General features: G+C 46.5%; 1 long non-coding RNA gene across 1 annotated transcript; it reads left to right on the top strand.

The window, feature by feature from the left end:
- Window positions 1-2,572: 2,572 nt before the first annotated feature.
- Window positions 2,573-3,998, top strand: LOC139045612 (uncharacterized). Its single transcript, XR_011504313.1, has 4 exons — window positions 2,573-2,767; window positions 2,990-3,101; window positions 3,341-3,564; window positions 3,655-3,998. It is a non-coding gene; the product is annotated as an uncharacterized lncRNA (long non-coding RNA).
- Window positions 3,999-6,955: the final 2,957 nt, after the last annotated feature.

Genomic DNA, 6,955 nt, shown 5'->3' with positions numbered 1-6,955 from the left:
TAACATAACTACTTTTTCATGCAACATAAGAACACAAGCATTTCCTCCCAGTATTTTAAAAAAAAACAAACCCCATTTTTTAATGGAAGCAACATTTTTTACTGAAAAGATGTACCATAAATTATTTAATGGTTCAACTTATGGCACATATATATTGTTTTCAATTATTAAAAGTTGTGCTTCGGTGAGCATATTTATATACTAAGTATCGGGTTCTAGAAAGTGACTTCTTGGGTAAACGGACATGAAATTCTTTGCCTCCGGATGAGTGGTGCCTTGTGTTCTCCGGAAGCAGAAAGCCCAGCCGTCCGAGTTTCAGCTTTCTCTCTCCTCCTCTCTTCTCATAAAGTCAATGACTCGTATTTTGCTCTGTATCCTGAGTACCGAGTGCACTGCTTGGCTTATAGAAAATATTCAATAAACGGTTATTAATCAAAACAATGCCTCACTCATGCCTAAAAGAGATGTGCCGATTTTCAATGCTGCCTGCACTTTGACCAAATCCTAGATGACACTGAGAAGACCAATAAAGCCAATGAAAAAGGCAACCTGTGTTAGGGGGTGAAAAATGTTACCTTGTTGCTGTGACAGTTCGCAAAGTAGAAGTGTGGTAAAGAGAAAATACAAGAAGATGGAACAGCCCGTGAGCCCTCTTGAATGCTCGGAGGAGGCTGGAGGTGTTGTAACTCCGAAGAATGCAGACTGAGACCCATCCCAGATCCTTCAGACTGTCTTTCCTGTTTACTTCAGTACTCATGGACCCCTTTTTCCTCTGATCTTCAAAAGGGTCTTTCCCGACCAGCTACCGTATCTTTAAAACAGTCTGTCCCGTCCAAGAAACACTGGCTGAGTGCAGGCGGCACTGACTCGGGGCAAGTTTGCAAACCTGTTTCTGCAGCTGAAGAAAGGGCTTCTTGTGATGACTTCTTGTGATAGCACCACGCATGTTGTATGGTAAATTTTCAAAAGTAGTGCTTAATAGAGATTCTTTTTCTAATATATATATATTTTTATTTGAGTTCATAACAGTTTACATCATTGTGAAATTTCAGTTGTAGATTATTTCTTGTCCGTCACCACATAGGTGCTCCCCTTCACCCCTGTGCCCTCCCCCGACCCACCTTCCCCTGGTAACCACTGAACTGTTTTCTTTGTCCATGTGCTTGTTTATATTCCACATATGAGTGAAACCATCTGGTGTTTGTCTTTCTCAGTCTGGCTTATTTCACTTAGCATAACTCCCTCCAGGTCCTTCCATATTGTTGCAAATTGGATGAATTTGTCTTTTTTCCTGGCTGAGTAGTATTCCATTGTGTATGTATACCACATCTTCTTTACCCAATCATCAGTCAATGGGCACTCGGATAGTTTCCGTGTCTTGGCCATTGTGAATAGTGCTGTGATGAACATAGGGGTGCATATGCTACTGTGGATTGTTGATTTCAAGTTGTTTGGGTAGATACCCAGTAGTGGGATGGCTGGGTCGTATGGTAGCTCTATTTTTAGTTTTCTGAGGACTCTCCATACTGTTTTCCATAGTGGCTGCACCAGTTTGCGCTCCCACCAGCAGTGTATGAGGGTTCCCTTCTCTCCACACCCTCTCCAACATTTGTTATGTTTAATCTTAGCGATTATAGACATTTTAAGGTGGTATCTCAGTGTAGTTTGATTTGCGTTTCTCTGATGATTAGTGATGTTAAACATCTTTTCACGTGTTTATTGGCCATCTGTATATCTTCTTTGGAAAAATGTCTGTTCGTATCCTCTGCCCATTTTTTGTTGTTCAGTTGTGTGATTTCCTTATATATTGTGGAGATTAACCCCTTATCGGACATATGATTTGCAAAAATTTTCTCCCAACTGGTGGGTTGTCTTTTGGTTTTGATCCTAGTTTCTTTTGCCTTTTATGGAGATTCTTAATGCATTAACATCCCAAGTCAATAACAGAACCTTCCAGAAATCAGAAGCCATTTGAATGGAGATGAGTACCTTGTTGAGACTTTGGTACTTGGAGTGTCTGGAACAGTCTTTACAGAATAGAGCCTGAACCAAGTACCTTTTTATTGGGGGGCAAAGGTGAGGGAGGGGGTGTCCACCACAGAAACACTCTGAAAGTGGCAAACCCCTTCGCCCTCTTCTAACTCTCTTCACGGTTTGGCCAAGTTCATCTCTGTCTTTGAAAAAGAGCAGGAACATTGCAGCCCAAGCCACTGCCTTGTTGAAACGTACAGGTCAAAACTTTCGGCTCTTCGGGCGCAGGAGCGTGTCCCTGCGGATGCGGCCGCTGTGCCCTTTCTGTTAAGGGGATGGTACTGGCGTTTGGGTGGGATTTCTGCCAAAATAACCCATAACCTAATTGAAACCCTCTTTCCTCCCCCACAGTGCTAGGTCGCGCGATTTCCCTGTACCTCCTTTAAGCATATTCTAACCACGTGCATGACACGATTTGGAAGTGGAAGGCATAGATCACTCTGGCAGGACGCTTCTGCTTTTTCCTCTCAGAGGATGAAATACACGCAGCATATGGGGCCTGTTCAAGGCAGAAAAGGGGAAATACCGAGGCCTCTGGGCCAGACTCGGAGGCGCGGAGTAACTGAGAGTGTAGGAGGCCCATTGTGCTGCAGCTCCTGGAGGCCTCAGAGCGTGGACACCGCAGGAAGCCGCACGACTGCCTGTGCTCTCTGCGGGGCGCGGGCATAACCCAGACGCCTTCTCCCGAGCTCGCCATCACCGGGCACCGAGCAAAGCTGGGCCGCAGGCATTCCGCGTAAGCCTCGCAGAACAGAAGGACAAGCCCTGCTGTTCTGCGGTCGTTTCCTCTCCTGTTTCCTACTTCCAGGTGGGATGGAGGATGCTGAAGGGATGGGCCAGGACCCCTTCCCACCTCTGTGCCCTTCCTGGGGCCCAGCTGATGGTGGGAATACTCTTCCATGCCGTGACCTCCTCCTGGGTGGACACCAGGCTTCTTCATCTCTGTTTCCCAATGCAGGGCACATGGCAGGCCATTCTGGGGGTCACATCTGCCCGCGTGGGCCCTGGCAGTGCTTCCTCCTGGCCTCTGAGTGGAGGAGGATCAGGAACTCGCTCCCTGGGGTCAGCAGGTGGGCCTCCAGCACCGCGGACCCTGCCACTGGGGTGGGACTTGGGCTGCCGGGCGCTCCTCCTCTCAGATCAGGTCACCTCCTCTGCCCCGTGGGAATAAAGACCTCCACAGCCCTTCCGGGTTGTCATAAAGACCAAATGAGAAGGTTGTCACGTGCCCTGTACAGTGCCGGCCATACAATGGGCACTCAGCCAAGTGAGTGTTTCCTCCCTCCCTTCTCCTTTCTTCCGTTTCTAGGTTTCTCAAACTCTGAGAATCGTTCTCCCTTGAGGGGAGTGAACATAGCGCTGGGCTTGGAGACTGAATGTCTGGATTTTCACATAGGATTTGCCTCTTCGAAGCCTCCTGGCCTTGAGCGAAGCTCTCCTGAGAGGCAGCAGAGTGTCCTGGAGGATGGGTCCTGGCGTTGCACTGCCTGTGTTTTACATTTTCTTTTTTTGGTCAGGATGGTTAGCCCTGAGGTAACATCGGCTGCCAATCCTCCTCTTTTTGTGGAGGAAGATTGGCCGTTAGCTAATATCTGTGCCCATCTTCCGCTCCTTCATATGCAGGATGCCTGCAATAGCATGGCTTGATGAGCAACGTGTAGGTCTGCACCCAGGATCATGAACCTACGAACCCCGGGCCGCAAGTGGAGCGTGTGAAGTTAACTGCTGCGCCACCGGGCGGTCTGCACTGCCTGTATTTTATGTGCAACTCTCCACTGATTAGCTGGGTAAATCAGTTAACTTCCCTCTGTCTCTATCTCCATCTGTGAAACGAGGATAACAATGGTTCTTGCCTCCTCAGGTTGTTACGCGAATTAGATTAGATTAACACTTGTACAATGCTTGGTGAGTGCTATGTAATCTCGAGCTATTATTTCCTCATCTGCAAAATAAAATGGGAATACTACTACCAGCCTTGTTACGTTGATGGATATAAGCAGATGGAATAAAGAGGGTGAAAACGCTGTGGAAATCTGCAGAGTACCACACACACGTGAGTCACAGTTCTGTCATCCTCTGAGCCTCTGGTGGCCCTTCACTCGGCATCTGCTCCTCCAGTAGAAATGACAACTCCGCCCTGTGCCCCTGCAAACTTCTCTTGCAGCATCTGTAACTCTTATTGGCCTTTTTGTTTACATATCTGACTCCCTCACTAGATTGCACACTCCTTGAGCTAAAAGAATGCATTCAATTTGTTCCTGTACCTCCAGTGCCTAACCTGGGTGTGCAGTAAATGTTTGTGGAATGAATACAGAACTGCAAAGGGACCAAAAGGGGACCAGGAAGTCCTTGCCGATGGCTCAGGCCCTTTATAATTTACTGATGCTTCTTTCTCTTCTGGTCAACAAAGAAAGTCTGATTAAATCTCTAACACCTTAGTCTGGATATGTTTGTATTAATACAGTATCAACTTTGGACACTCCTAATCAGTTAGGTATATAGTAAGTACTCAGTGCAGCGATAAAAGAGCTGGGTCCAGGGATGCAGTAAGCATGCAAATCTTCCCATTAATTAACCCCCATTTGTAACTATCACTAAGAAAATAAAAATCTCTTTAAATTACACTCTCCCAGTATATACACTGTTAACAGGTTGTCGTCTACTCTTCCAGTTGCTTTTTTGTACATACGTGTGTATTTATTTGCAAAATGGGGTCATGCTATATGCATTGTTTTTCGGTAAGCCTTTAAAATATTTAACAATGCAAGGTAGTATTTTTCCAAGTCATTATTTTTTGGGGGGATGATTTTTCACCGGTTGTGTATTATTTCATCAGGTATGTGTGCCATAAATTATTTAAGCAGCATGCCATTGTTGAACGGAGTGCTAGATAGAATTTCAGTCTATCTGAAGGAGAGATATTAAGCAAGCAGTCACATAAATAAATGCAAAATGAGATCAGAAGTGAGTACTACGGGGGCCGGCCCCATGGCTGAGGGGTTAAGTTCGCACGCTCTGCTTCGGTGGCTCAGGGTTTCACCAGTTTGGATCCTGGGCGTGGACATGGCACCGCTCATCAGGTCATGCTGAGGCGGTGTCCCACATAACACAACCAGAGACACTCACAACTAGCATATGCAGCTGTGTGCTGGGGGCTTTGGGGAGAAGGAGAAAAAAAGAAAGAAGAAAATTGGCAACAGTTGTTAGCTCAGGTGCCAATCTTTAAAAAAAATCAAAGAAGTGAGTGCTATGAAGGAGAGGGACGTGGCGTCATGAAAGGGTATGGCAGGGAGATTTTATTTGGTCAGAGAGAAAGTCATGAGCTGAGGGCAGGTGGGAATCAAATAGATGCAGTGAATATCCAGACATAGTCCTGGGAGAAGGGAACAGGGCCAAGGAGAAACCTTGGGGAATGTCAACAGTTATAACTGGTGTGAAAAGAGGAGTCCGTGATGGAGATGGGGAAGGAGAGACCAGCAAGAGAGGCAGGAAGAGACTCAGAGGAGAGAGACGCCTCAGATGCCCAAAGAGAAGGGCGTTCCCCAAAGAAGGGAGCGGTGCAGTAACACCTTTTCAGGGAGGTCAAGTAAGATCTGTGTCATGAAAAATGTCCATTGGTGTAGAAAGTTCCATGTGACTAGCGACCTCCAAGGGAACAGCTTCATTGGACAGGTGCTCAGAAGCCAGATTAATTGGAAGTGAATGGAGAGGTGGTTGGAGAAGTGGAAGTGTTCAGAGTGGACTATATTTTTGGGAGCATGGCTATGCAAGTGCGGAGGGAGCAGGAGACAGCTACACCAAACATGGGGTCAAGGCATGGCCCTTTCTTCCCCTCCTGTGGTAGCCTTTTCTGTCTCATGCCCACTGGGATACCACCCCACCTTCCCGTGCCTGCTGTGCCCTCCACCCGTCCCTTCGGGGCCTGGGCAGAGCACAGCGTTTCTTTGCTTGTCTGTCTCTGTCTACTTTTGGTAAGAAATCTACGGGTAAGAACAGAGTGCTGGCTGCTAGTATAGTGCCTTTCAATAAGAACTGAATATTTGTTGAATGAATGTTTTAAAAAAATCCAATTTGGAGTAGACTTGGACATTAAAATACCAGCTGAGAAGAGGATATTCAGAAGAGAGAAGTGACAACACAACATCATGGTAGGAATTTGAGGGAGTTCATTTCTGATAGTCTCAGTTTTTTCAATGAAATCTTTGAAAAGGTTATCTACTGAGACAGGGTGGTAGGGCTGTTGTAGGAGCTGGAAGAGGACAGAAAAGGTTTGTAACAATCATCAAATGTAGTAATATAGGGTCTGATGGGGAGTGGCAGGATTGCTGAGCCACCATGAGGGCCCAACTGAGTTTGGAGACCTCAAAGCTGCTGAATGATATTAGGTTTAATGTTTGCATTATTAAATAATATTCACGAATCAGGTCAGGAGGCAGAAGGAGAGAGGGAAATTGTGGGCAAGAACCTTTATTGTGGTTTCCATTGAGGAAGAATGGACAAGTGGGGTAAATAGTTTTGGGACTGGTTAGTTTGAATAGTTTCAGTGGGCTCTGGGGCATAGGGGCTGTCCCTCTTTGTCTGGTTCCTGGCCCTGGGGTGGTTAGGGCAGGTGGATAGCGGCCTGGAGTATGAGAGTCTGATAAAGGAGATGATGGGGATGTGGGCTCTGATTTGGTTGGTTTGTGTTTGAAATAACAGAGGTGGTTGGGGGTATGACTCTGGATTGGTTGGTTTGCATTTGAAAGTTGAGCCCCTAGAGAGTTGTTGACCGTCTCTAGAAATTGGCTAACCCTAGGAGGGGCAGTTCCTCCAGGATCAGCGAGACCCTAAGATGTCAAAGAATCGGAGTACAGAAATTAAAGGACATGGTTACAACAAGCCTGGAGTAGAAGGAATCCTAGTAGGAAACGCTTGAGGGGTGATG

Source organism: Equus asinus, chromosome 6, assembly GCF_041296235.1.
Source record: "Equus asinus isolate D_3611 breed Donkey chromosome 6, EquAss-T2T_v2, whole genome shotgun sequence".
In the NCBI taxonomy this organism is placed as follows: Eukaryota; Metazoa; Chordata; class Mammalia; order Perissodactyla; family Equidae; genus Equus; species Equus asinus.
The sequence above is the reverse complement of the archived record's forward strand: the minus strand, read 5'-3'. Positions and strand labels throughout refer to the sequence as shown.